Here is a 14343-nt window from a genome sequence, read left to right as displayed (position 1 = left end):
CAAATCTAGCCATGCTAAAAAGTGTTAAAAAATAAAAAATCAATAAATAGAAAAAATATGTTTAAAATAAACTTCAATGAAACACATCTAATGAGGTTAAAAAAGTACTGAAAAAAATATTTATGCAAAAATGAATTAGTGATGGGTGTATTCTAGAAATAATCCATAAATATTCACGATCAAAATGCTTTCCAAACATCTCCAAAATGATAAAACATATAAAAAAAAAAATATTACAAATAAACTTCTTATTTTATATATATATATTTTTAAAGCTCATCAGACTACCCAACTCTAGCGTACTCAGACTGGTGAGTCCGACTCTAGCGTACTCAGACTGGTGAGTCCGAGTTGGCTTACCCAAATTTTTTTTCATTGATTTTAAAATAAGTAAAGACTCTATTCTTCTAGTGCAGAATGAAAGAAAGACTAATGTGATCTTGCCGAGGAATATATTTTTCTATTTTTCTTCTTTTCACCCATTTTTTTTTCTTTTGGCAAAGATCACTCACAAGTAGTCTTATTACAACAACTCTTGCTTCAAAGAAAATAAAACTAATAAATCCAAGACGTTAAAAACCTTAACGTCATTAAACCAATCTTATTTAAACAAAAAAAATATTCACAATTTTTATGCTTGGGAATAGAAAGACAATATAATTAAATATGCCATGAAACAAAAAGAGAGTGCCAAAGATTACCTCAACCGGACTTAGTACACCTCACACCGAGTCTCCTCCTTCCGATGGTGCTCGGGATCTATGATCGGTTAAAAAACTCTCAATGGTATATGGATATTGATTTAAAACCGAGTCTCCTCCTTTCGATGGTGCTCGGGATCTATGATCGGTTAAAAACCTTTCAATGGCATATGGATCTTGATCTAAAACCAAGTCCCTCATTCCGATGGTGCTCAGGATCTATGATCGGTTAAAAACCTCTCAATGGCATATGGATCTTGATCTAAAACCGAGTCTCCTCCTTCCGATGGTGCTCGGGGTCTGTGATCGGTTAAAAATCTCTTAATGGCATATGGATCTTGATCTAAAACCGAGTCTCCTCCTTCTGATGGTGCTCGGGATGTACGATCAGTTAAAACCTCTCAATGGCATATGGATCTTGATCTAAATCCAACTACCTAAGGCCTCAATGTCATAGTCTTGCTCAAGCCCATTTGGCTTGACCTTTGGAGAGATGAGAGATAAATCAAAACGAAGAAATCTATAAGCAAGGGGATCCTCCCCTTTGCTACCCAAAAATCAAACCACTATAAGCTAACGCTTGATTGTGCTACCTATAAACGAGAGAGATGACTTGTGGGGTGAGCGATTTGAGTCATCCATCTCTTTGATCCACCATCAAGATTCAAAGAGATGAGTTAGAGCCTTATCCTCCATTTCCTATATGTATTCACATCAAATCTTTAAATAAAGAAAGTATATATCTTATTTTCTATTTTAGTATATCCAATCTTTATTTATTGGATCAAGCAATGTTGATTTAAAGATTTACTAAATATTTTAAATATTCAACCTTATCGTGTAAGTTGACTATACCAAAAAATAAGCTAATAAACAAGGGATAAACATTCTTCTTAAGAAGAATACGTGAATGGGTATAGGCGTGCCACCTTTTTGGTGGCTACGTGTGGACCCCATCTAATATTTTTAAAATTTTGTGCCCCATATTTTATGGGAGTCCCGTATATTTTTAAAAAATATTTTATTTCATATTTAGAAGTTTTAAATCTCATATTTTATTTAAAACATTGAAAATTTAATTTATCTTAATTTATAAATCCAAATGACAAAAAATAAAATATCATAAGATTCACAAAATTTCAAATAAACATTCTAAAAATCACATAACATAAAATTAATTAAAATAAATTAATTTTGATGGGAATCGGATCCATCAGATCTAAAAAATTATCAGTACATGGGAGCACTCCACCTTCAACTGCGAATAACGATCCGCCTAGCTTTCTCAAATTAACCCAGCAGTTCCTATGACCTACAATTCACTACAGGGGCTCATGATTGAACCACCAAAGTCAGTCAATAGACTAGGAGATGCAATCTCAGTTTGAGGATTTCAGGTTCTCTACCCTCATTGGCGAATATCAAAACGGCTATCCATGTACATGCTATGTGATAATATAACGATAAGGTTTTAGCCCTATCTTTAAAGGTTATCCATCACACGCAAGGGCCACACAGTCCCTCGGCTCTCATATGGGCATACTCTGATCTCATCAAAGGATAACCTACTAAACCCTTCTCAATAGATCCCTATGCTCAGGTATCTTGGGTTTTTCAAACTCAACTGGCTTAGGACGTCGAGCCTAGTCAGAGTATCAGCCAATCACATTTTCCTAATATGGTCCACAAGAGGACCAGACTCCCACTGAGTTTATGTTTCACTATATAAAATGCTCATACAAGCTCTCATAAGGCATTTAAAGAGTACATAAACCCAACACATAATTAATATCATTTTAGCACAATTTCTTAACACATGGGGTCAGAAATTAATATGGTGAATACTGGAGCAGACCAAGTTGTGCCGATCTTTGCTTCTATATAAGCAAAGGAGAGAATGACGCTCTTCTTTAATTATTGTTCAACCTAAGGTTTCAAAAATCGGTGGTCTGGATCGGAATTGTCCGATTTGGATCAAATTTAGCTCTAACTATCAAGATCCGGCTAATTGGTCGGATCGGAATCGAAACTATGCAATTCAGATCATATTTGATTGTACCCGATCCGAATCCTTTAATATATCGGGACCTGCCTGGCCCCCCAAAACCGGCTGGTTTGGAACGGTCTGGTTTTGGCACAATTTCTTTAACATGTGGGGTTAGAAATTAACATGGTGGATAGTGGAGCAAAGACCAAGTTGTGCTGATCTTCACTCTTAAGTAAGCGGAGGAAAGAATGATGCTCTTCTTTAATTATTGTTCAACCCAAAGTTTGAAAAAACAGTAATCCAAATTGGAATTGCCTGTTTTGGATCAGATTTGGCCCTAACAGATTAGAATCATGTAATATATTGGGATCTAGTCGAGTCCCCCTTGAAACCAGCCGGATCTTAATCAAAATTGCCTGATTCAAATCAGATTTGGTCCTACTCGATCTAGATCCTGAAATATACTGGGATCTGGCTGAACCCCCCCAAAACCCCAGGGGTTCGAAACGATATGTACCAGAATGAGTCAACTCGTTCTCATTTTTTTTAATTTTTAAATTTGTATTTTCTAATTTTTCAATTAAAAAAAATGAAGACTTTATATAGAGCCAAGGCTCTGAACAATCAAATTGGAGCCCACCTCAAAAATTTCACTAGAGAAGGTAGTTTTGATGCTCAAACATCCTCAAATTGATCATCTCGACATGAAGATGCATGAACATGAGAAAAAAAAAATGGATTTCGATTTTTGGAAATAGTGCATCTTGTAATGCATTTCTGGCCCGTCAATTTTCGAGATTTTCAAGTTTTCATAGATCTACTCGATCTACACTATTTTTTAAGCTTTAAATTTTATAATTAAAGATAAAAATATATTTTAAGGTTATCACAAAGATTTTCAGTATTGAAATCACATTTCTCGATACTATTCAAAGGTGAGCTTTACTTTGATTGTTTAGCGCGTGGGCTCCGCGCAAACCGCACCCTTAAAAAAATAGGTGGTAGCCCACTAAATAATCAGCTCTAATTTTGACTTGTCTCCATCTATGATTCAAACCCCGACGTGACAATTGGCTTCCCAATGGCGCCCATATATGAACGTAATTGATTTTGGTAATTCATATGGGCTCCTGCTTCATTTGGTCATTTCAAGCATCGCTATCATTTTCCTAAACGGCCGAACTTTTGGAATTGCATATATTTTTTTAAGCAATAATTGTGCATATATTGAGATGGTAGAATAATTGTGCAATAATTGCAATAATGCAATTACACGTTGGTTCTTTCCCAACTTTTCGACTGAAGTCCATAGCATAGCATTTATTCCACTATCTTATTATTATTATTATTATTTTATCTATATATATATATATATATATATATATATATATATATATATATTGTATTATAGTATAATGCAACGACACTTCTAGAAAACCATATTTGTGGTATTTTTATGACTCCAAATTTTACACACACTCTCTTCATCTCAATAATCATTCTCCCAACAAAAAAAGTTCAATTTGAACCCTAGAAATGGCAAAAATGAGTTTCCTCCAAAAACGAATCTAGACCATTCATTTTGTGAATTTCAAGATCTTAGCCTTTATAAACTCAAAAAAAAAAATTCATTTTCTAACTTTGTTCATCTAATAATAATAACGCTATCCAAACAAATTGAAAATAAAAAAATCCTTCTAAGGCTTAGATCCAAACATCTCACCAAAATGAATAGCCTATGTCAATTGGGCTAAAAAAAATACTTTTTAGATTGTGTTTTCACTTTTATTTTTTATTTTTATAATTGTTCATTAAAATGAAAAGAGTGCATATTTCAAAATTTGGATCAAACAAATCGTCATAAGATGGTTTTTAAAGATTGTTGCATCATATTACTATACAACGGTTATATATATATATATATATATATATATATATATATGGGTTTGTCTAAAGTTAACAACCCCTCAAAATACAAAGGTTAAAGTTAGAAAGGGTTGTGATGGGTGTATATATCAAAAAGATGATTGTTTTTTATTTAAAAAATTATTTTAATAAGTAACTTAACTATTAAGCAATAGTAAATTTGAAATTTTTATAAAAGTACAATGGCATTTTAGAAATTAGTATATTGGAATTTTATTTGTAGAATGCCTTTGTCTTTTAGAAAAAATTTCAACTTTACCCTTTATGGAGATGACAAAAGTACCCCTTGCCTTGTAGTAATATTTACAAAATTGCCCTACTTAATGATTAAGATATCACAAAAAGTAATTTTTTTTTAAAAAATAGACTACAAAATTAGTAAATCCATCCTTCACAACTCTATCTATCTTTAACATTTGTGATTTGAAGGTAAAATATATATATATATATATATATATATATATATATATGGAAAACTTTCTATGTTTCCCCTACAACATAGAAGTTCTATCCTCCCCCTTATCCGACCATCCATGTTTTAATGGAAGGCTAAGATTGTCCCAATCACAATGTCATGTCTCTACTTCTTTTTTTTTAATTTTTTTTTATGAACTACTTTGACACCAAATTTTGGACGTTCATTCCCATATTAAACTTGCACTAACGAAGTATATAAAACAAATATTTTTTATAAAATAAAATGACCAAAATACCCTTGAAAGTTTCAAGGGGTATTTTAGTCATTATTTTTTATAGAAAAATTATTGTTAAATTTTTTTATAGATGCGCCACAATAAGAAGATAGAATGTACCAAATTTTATATTCAGAAAAAATTGTATTAAAAAAACTAAAAATAAAATACCTTGAGACATCGGATCTAAGATCAAATGGTGAGTGGCTCTCTTTATAAAAAATAGAGGGTTGGATGGTAGGGGAAGGACAGGATTTCTATGTTGTAGGGGAAACATAGAAAGCTTTTCTATATATATATGTGTGTGTGTGTGTGTGTGTGTGTGGAAAAGTATAGAATGAGACCATTTACCTTTGGGTGCGGTTTATATAGAGCCGAAGCTCTAAACAATCAAATTAGAGCCGACTTTCAAATAGTGTCAAGAAATATAGTTTCAATACTGGAAAGTTTTGTAATAGCCTTAAATTATATTTTCATCTTTAGTTATAAAATTTAAAGTTTCAAAAATATTGTAGATCAAGCAGATCTATGAAAACTTGAAGATCTTGAAAATTGACGGTCCAAAAATATATTACAAGATGCACTATTTCCAACACTTGATCTATTTTTTTCTCATGTCTGCCCATCTTGATGTCGAGATGATCAATTTGATGATATTTGGGCATCAAAACGACCTCTTCTAGTGAAAGTTTTGAGGTAGGCTCTAATTTGATTGTTTGGAGCCTAGGCTCTACATAAACTTTTTCTTTTACTTTTTATACAAGGTGGTCACAATAATCTTGATCATTAGATGTAAAATTGGGTGGTTGCAATCATTTTATTGACCAAGTTCCAACTTCAAAAGAAATTTTTTCGAACTCTGTGACACATTCAAGCTATCAAATTTCACATCAAATGGTTGTAAGGAATTGTAACCGCTTTGTATAAAAAGTAAATGGACTCATTGTATATAATCTCTATCTTATCAAATTTCACATCAAATGATTGTAAGGAATCGTGACCGTTTTGTATAAAAAATAAATGGTCTCATTGTATATAATCTCTATCATTTTGCATATATATATATATATATATATATATATATATATATATATATATATATATATATATATATATATATATATATATATATATATGCAATTACACAATTATTGAGATGCATTTACTTGTACTTTCTAAAATTTAATTACATTCAAAGTTTAAACTCACTTCTTTATATGAGGGCAAATTTTGGATTTGTGTAAGGACCACAATTTTTTTCAATCATGAGATGCGCACGACAATAGTGTAGTAGAAGAGGCCTAGCACCGTGTGTGTAGAAGAGGCCTGGCGCCCTGTGTGTAGAAGAGAGAGGAGGAAGAGCAACACCGTACGTGTAAAGGACCATCGTTGCACATGAAAAAGAGTAACGCCTCACTTGAAATGGGGTATCGCCTCGCGTAAGGAGTATCGCCGTGCGTGAATCTGAGGACTAACGTCGCGCATGAATGCAAAAAAGAGGTAACACCGCGTGAGAAGAGAAGGCAGTGTCGTGCGTGTGTAGCGTCGTGAGTGGAAAGGGAAGATGTGACCGCTGCCAGCGTCGCACTTGTTAGTGCTGTACATGTCAGCACTACTCATGATCAGCCACAGTGACCTTCACTTACCCAATTAACAACAGTGAATCCCACCTACTGTGGGTACTTAAGCCCTCTCCCATCTCCTTTCAATAACGTTTTCCTCACTTGCCTCACGCACTCTCTCTCTCTAATAAGTAAAGTGGAAGTGAACTGCTGCCCTTGGAGAAGCCCTTGCTTGGAGCTTGGGGAGGCCCATGAGTGGGAGGTCTGAAGACACTGTCAGCATCAAGTAAGTAGGTTTAGTTCCCATGCATCACTTGATTTAGAAGTAATTAAATTTAGGTCATGAAAGGGGGTAAAAGGGTAGGATGAGAAGTATAGATGTGAATGAGTTTGAAATTACATATTTGTGCCTCTACATTTCATGATTGTTTGAGCAATATAAATGATCTTGACAGTTATGGTATCAAAGTAGCCATGATAGGATTTTTGACCTAGAGGGTTTTAAAAAAATCCTTAGAATATTGATTTTAGTTATTTTCCATACTTTGCTTTGATTACCGAGATAAAGGGGTTGAGTCCACTCCGACCTGACTGACATACGCTACCTTGGATCACGAACCCGCACCCGGTCACCCTTCGTCACGTACGGTAAAGGGATCGGGGGCGGGGTAGTGACAATTTACCCCAATGACTTTGATGTGGGACAAAAGGCCCTTCTGTCGAACATGTCATTGCGTTGGGTGTGAATAAACTCCATCTAATAAACGGGTAAATAATATTAGGGTATTAGCTCATTGAGATTAAAAATTAAAAAATAATATTAGCTCATGGGATATTAAAAAATAAAAATTAATGCTAATTCTAGTTCATTGAACTTTTTTTTAAAAAAAAAAAATACCAGCTTATGGGATATTTTAAAATAAAAAAATAATACTATCTCATACCATTTCAAATTTTGTTTTCAAGTTGCTCTCTCAATTATTCTACATTGCAAGTATGACTATATTTATATTTTTCAAATTTTATTAGAACATAATTGCAAATTCATGTTTCTAAATTCTATATTTTTCTCCATACTAATTAGTACACATTAGATTTATTTGTTTGTGCGGGTCATACATTGTTTTCTCCATGTTTAATCAAAAGACACAAAACTATTATACACTTCTTCTTTTTTTTACTATAAATTTGAGTAAGAGATATCCATTCTTTTGCAATGAGTTGTATTTTTAATTTCATTTGACTATAAAATGAATATAATGGATAACAAACACTCATACATGAGACATGTTCTCAGTAGTTATGTATTTTCAATAAAATAATAAAAAACTATAATGCAACACTACTATTTTTCTAAAAACCTAAAATAATAGATTTCAAAGAAATTTTAGTAATTAAAAAAAAAATTAATACCAGATCTTGCGATCCAACCAATTCTCCAAACTGGATCATCGGTCCAACTCAGTTTTCAGCATGGACAACCTGGGTCATCGATCTATTTTTCAAACCTTGGTTCAACCTAAATGGAGCCTTACTATCTTATTTCATGTAATTGACTGCGCACAAAACCGATTTATTTAGTTTCTTCATTGAAGTTCACACACCATGCACTCCTCAAAGATTAAAGTTGTTCAAATAAGATATGAACAACTGTATCATGCGGGCTGGACCATCTTAAATATTGATGCAAATAGGTGGTCCATAAAAAAATAATTGTGACTAAAGTTCTAAATGTTTTTTTAATATAATTATTATTTATAGTTTTTAAATTTTATTTATGTATTTCATATGCATGATCTTCGTGTTAAATATTATATATTTTTTAAAATTAAGATTAAATTATATTTAAAAAATATGTTTTTGCCAAGCCCGCATTTGTACATGTGCGGGCAGGCTAACCTCGTCCATAAGATATTCAAGCACAACATCATAGATAGTGGTGGTTGATATCTTTGGTAGGACCAATTGATTAACTTCACCAATCATGTACAATAGACATTGGGTAATAGTACCTCAATGCTATACTTGCAATATGGTCCCTTCTTAATTGTACACATGAAATTTTCAGCCTATGAAATTGTCCACTCTTTATTGTGGTCCTAATGAGTTTTCATGCATAATTCATTTTCTGATATCGACTTAAGAAATCACTATTTACGAACCCCTAAGTAATCGAAACGGTTTAGAATGAAAAGTTTTTAACTAATTAGCCTATAATGCGCAGTATTTGAATATATCTTAGGATAAAGTATAATGGAAATAATGGGGAACCTAAAGAATAATTATATCTTTTTTCAGATTGGATACAAATAGTGATATAAGAGCCACTATATAGTTTTGAATAAATTAATAACATAAAGTATAAAAGGTTGAAACCTTAAACTGTAGAATTAAGGTGCACTTCAAAATACATTGGAAATAACTGATTGAATATTGGAAAACCTCTAATTGATCATCTCAATATCGAAATGTATGGATATAAAAACAGAAAAAGATTTTGAGTCCCATAAATAGTGCGTCATGCCACACATTACCTGGACCGTCCACTTTCAAGATTTTCATGTGCTTATAAATCTACTGGGTTTGCACTGTTTTTAGATTTTAAAATTTAGTAAAATTAGAGTTGAAAATAGATTATTAGTTACACTAAAATTACATATTATGATAAAATTTGAAGGCACGCCTGATTTTGATTGTTTAAGACCGCAATCTTATACAAAGCTCATCCATTTTAAAATAACAGATATGATGGAGATTTTTTTTAGAGCAATTTACATGCGATAAAGTACGTAAAATACATAATCGGTCACTTTTGGGCCAAAATTATGTGAAAGAATCGGTCAAAAGGTCATCATTTATGTATTTCCAAATTACCCATCGGTCCGAGGATTCCATCCTCAAACTACTTGTTATTTTTGTTTTTAACTCTCTTTTTTCCAAAATAGGGTTGTGGAGTCATATTCAATGCGGTATGAGGATGCCAACTACGGGACCGTCCAAAAATGCAGTCTAAAGATGCCAACCTCAAATCACCTTTTGGAGACATGTTCAATGTGGTCTGAACATGCCAACCTTAGACCATCCTACACAACAAAAAGACGTTCACTACGGTATGAGGATACCAACTTCGGACTGCCCTTATTGTCAATTCAATATATGAGGCTTCCCAAAAAAAAATTTCGCCAAAAGGTCTTTACATAGAGTATGCATTTTCCCTCTTTTATATTCTAACTCTATGAAGTCTACGCTTTTATTATTATTATTTTCTTTGCGCTCTCTCTCTCTCATTGACAACACTTTAATGTGGGTATGAAATCCCATTTATAGCAAACCCTAAACCCGGGTTAGAAATGGCTGAATGTTATAAGAAGTTATCCAAAGAAATTGGGAAAGCTTAATGTAAGAATCGAACTTTGTCGATGTTCTTTAATTTGAAGGCATTCAAGGGTTCAATGCTGTCCGAGAATTCCAACCTTTGACTGCCCTATTGCATTGAAGGGGTTCAATGCACACAGAGGGATAGGTTCGAAATAAAAAACAAATAACTTTTTGACCGATCTTTCAAGTAATTTTGGCCCGACTTATTTTCTACTTTATTTAATTTTTTTGTCTCTACGTGGATTGCTCTTTTTAAAAAAAAAAAAAATACAAAACATAGTAAGTGTTTTTCAATGTGTATTTTCAAAGCTGGTAACGGCCTTTATGAAATTATGCAATTGTCATGTTTTACTGATTTTGTCCTCATGCAATTATGTAATTTTCATGTTTTTCGTCATAGGTAAGTCGGTTGATAAGTGTTTGGTGAATTGGCCGACTCATGCTATTCTTGTGCTCCTACAAAATATATCTCAAAGATGAAGTTTCGATCTAAAGTTTTTTAGTTTGATAATCTCAGCCATGACAATAATCTAAATTTTTTTAAAAAAATAAAAAATATATATATTATTTTTTAATTCCTTTATGCACCTTCCATTTTAACTTTTATTGGATGTAAGAGTTTTTGACATCCATCATAGAGATGGAGGTTAGATAGACGAGGAACCGCACGGTAATTTAAAATGATTTAAAAAAAATTTAAAGTTTTTAGATATATATAGTCTCTAACATGGAGATAATTAATATGTTTTAAAAATATATATATATACAAGCTAAAAAGATAATTTTTTGGAAAAAAATTGAACTGTTAGACTTTATCTTTTGGGAGGGACCGCAACTTTACATCCATCTTAAAGATAGATGTTTGATACCTAGGAGAACACAAATGTAGGAATGCGTCCTCTCACTCATAAACTACTTTCCGTTTTGTTTATCCCTTCTTTATTTCCAAATGCAGTCCCTAACCTTGAACTTTTTTTTTTTTTTTTTCTTAACTTAAACATCTTAAAAATATATAATTTTTGTCCTTTCTTATGGATGGTAGTTTGATCCTTGATGAATAGATCCGCACTCTCCCAAAGAGTTTTATCCTACTGATAACCAAACAATAGTAAGACATAATAAGCACATGAGAGCTCGTCTTACTTTCTTTGTCCCTTTCTCTTTTTTCTCTTTTTGTTTGAAAGGTGCTTTTAGTAAAAGCCCTTCTTAAATTTAAGTTTAATTCAAATGATAATTAAACATGACCTTAATTTCATAAATTTTATCTTAAATGATTTGGTCACCAAAGGGAATTCGATTAGACCAAATTCTTCATCGATTTTTAACTAACTGACTTACTATCACAGTGGAAAGACTAAATTTTACCAAAATTTTGAGTAAGTTGGAATAGGGCGAGCAGGGCCGGACCTTTTCCCCTGAAGACCGTCACAGGCCCCAGCCCTAGCCTTAGCCTTATCATGACCGGGCCGGCCGGGCTGCGCTGCATACAATTAAAGGACACCAAAGCAAAAAAGATAAAAAAATAAGGGTCAGGTCAGGCCTATGTTGGCTTGGCTCAGGCCCAGCCCTCGGGCCACATTTTTTAGCCTAAGTCCTAATTTTTTAGTGCCAATTTTTTAGGGCTTCGAAGGAAGATAGGATTGGTGGTCCTAAACCTTCTTAAGTAGAGAAAATAATGTATATGAGTATAACATTCATTTCGTTATTTCCATTTATGCTCAATCAAAGCATGGTTAGCAAATTGCCATTTAAAACACGATTGTTTTCCAAAAATCTGTTGTTTTTTTAAATCCGTTTAGAATTCCGACTTTTTCAAAAGATCTTAAAAAATCACGTTTTTTCATGGAACCAATGTAAACCCGTATTTTATCTTTTTTCAAAAAAAACTTTTCAAAAAAACTTTTTCCCTATAACTTTATTTTGTCATTAACGTAATAACATTATTGCATTTTTATTTAAAGAAAAGCAAATTAATAGTAGGAGTAAATTAAGAAACTTGATTAAAAGTAAAGTTCTATAAAATGTTTCACCAATAATTTCCCTTAAAAAAGGTTTACAAAAAATTACAAACAATAGGTGGAGTTAGAAGACTAACCCAATGAAAAATGTTTTTATTTTTCCTTTAAAACCCAATACATCTTTACGAATAGCATTTTGTGTGAGATTAGAATTTGCTTAAAGATTTTGTATACTAAAGATCTAAGCAACTAGAAATTCAGCATGAGATTCTAATTTGCTTAAACATTTTGTTGCCTTCTTTATATCTAGAGAAGTTTGATTAATTGTATTTTTTTTGTTTTTTTCATTGGTGTATATGACATAGCATTTTGGATAGAATACTATGTTATGTAGTTGGGTCTGTATTTTGTTTTTGTTAATTGTAATCCTATACTAAAGATATATTTTGTGTTTTTTTCCTTCTTCAAATAATAATCCTATATTTTAGTTTACAATTTTTGTTATCTATTAATATAGTTCTTGTATTAAGTATTATTTATACTTCATTTTATGCTCCAAGTATATTTGTGAATATTTCATGTTGTGACAACAAAATAAATATTGGACTTATTGAAAGTTTGAACAATGACACTCTAACCGCATTAGGTAAGGTCACAAAATTATTGTTCAATGGCTTTAGTGTATCGATACAATAACTACAAATCATAATCATAATACTATATTATGTCATTTTCACATATCCGATTTTTTCCCTCAATGTTTTCGGTGAAGGTGGAATTATTCACGCCTTTATAATTCATCTCATTTTTTTAACAATTCCTGTTTTTTACCCGATTTTTTAAATAAAATCGATTTATTACCTCCAATTATTGAAAGTACGGCCACCTGCTGCGGCAGCCCTAGAGCCCTTAGCGGCCATCCACGTATACAAATTCAAAGCTGCTCTCTCTCTAGACCTGCACTTCTAATTCTCTCTCTCTAAACTTCGGTTTCCACATGGGAACCTCCACGTATGACTAATAGTCTCCCTCTAAACTTCAGTCTTCACATGGGCACTTCCACGTGCAACAGATTTTCTCTCTCTTCTCTCTAAACCTTAAAATGAGTGGTTGTAAATAAGAAGTGGCCCTCGATGTGACACGCGTCAAAGATGTGACCCTCTTTTACAGAATATCAAAAACGCCCTCGACATCTTCGTCATGGTCCCGTGAAGCCAAAAGGTACTCTATTCCCACGGGAGTATACTGTTTATTTGATCGCTGGGATAAAACTCTACCTAAAATTAATTTAGGTTACTCTTTAATACATAGAGTAACATTTATAAAAAAAAATTCGAATCACAGCATATAAGTAATAGGCGATAAGATAAGAGAGAGTATAGTTAAGTGGATTAGCTATAGCGCAGACTCAGTACATCATCTATTGAGAGATGCTAGTTTATTACATCATCTATTGAGAGATGCGAGTTTATTTAAAGTGGAAGACTAAAAAAAAGTGAGAGTAGACCCAAAAGGGCATGTTTAGAAGTAAGAGTAGACCCAAAATGACATATTTGAAAGTAATGAAAGCAAATATGGGGACTTATGGTCTATGGCCCTTAACATAGCAGAATAGCTTACTATGATTCATATAGCCGATCTCAACTAATTAATAACTTACTAGAATTCGTGTAGCTGATCCCAATAAATTAAAAAAAATATTATGATGATGATGATGAATTACACCTTCTAAGTGCTTGACTCAATATTGAATAAAAAACCGCCTAATTCTTAGATAGTGAGATCTAAGTGTTAAAAAACCTCAAAAAAAAAAAAAAAAAAATTAGAATAATCCTTTAGTAATTTTAAAATGGTTACCAAAATTTTGGATTGAAAAAATCCTTCCAAATTAGGTCACATAGTATACAAGTTCCCTAGGGAACATACACATGTTCATGAACAATGGAATTTCTACTATTTAATTCAATGATGAAATCTCTGAGAGAAAAGCGGGTCCCTATGGTTGAGTGATTGAATAGACCTAGTGGGAACCAATTCTTGAAATACCGTCCATGGGACGGTGATGGATCATAGGATATGGGGGCACCAAAATTTAAATTTCTATGATTTTTGTTGAGTTTCATAGTTGCATGTGTTTGT

The 14343-nt window shown here is 32.6% G+C and overlaps 1 long non-coding RNA gene across 1 annotated transcript; it reads left to right on the top strand.

Moving 5' to 3' along the window:
* Positions 1–6550: 6550 nt before the first annotated feature.
* LOC148783557 (uncharacterized) lies at positions 6551–10252 on the top strand. The gene is made up of 2 exons (XR_016051695.1): positions 6551–7154; positions 9814–10252. It is a non-coding gene; the product is annotated as an uncharacterized LOC148783557 (long non-coding RNA).
* Positions 10253–14343: the final 4091 nt, after the last annotated feature.

The sequence above is a fragment of the Amborella trichopoda genome, chromosome 1 (assembly GCF_054954075.1).
Source record: "Amborella trichopoda isolate Santa Cruz 75 chromosome 1, AtrichopodaSantaCruz75HAP2 v2.0, whole genome shotgun sequence".
NCBI lineage: Eukaryota > Viridiplantae > Streptophyta > Magnoliopsida > Amborellales > Amborellaceae > Amborella > Amborella trichopoda.
The sequence above is the reverse complement of the archived record's forward strand: the minus strand, read 5'-3'. Positions and strand labels throughout refer to the sequence as shown.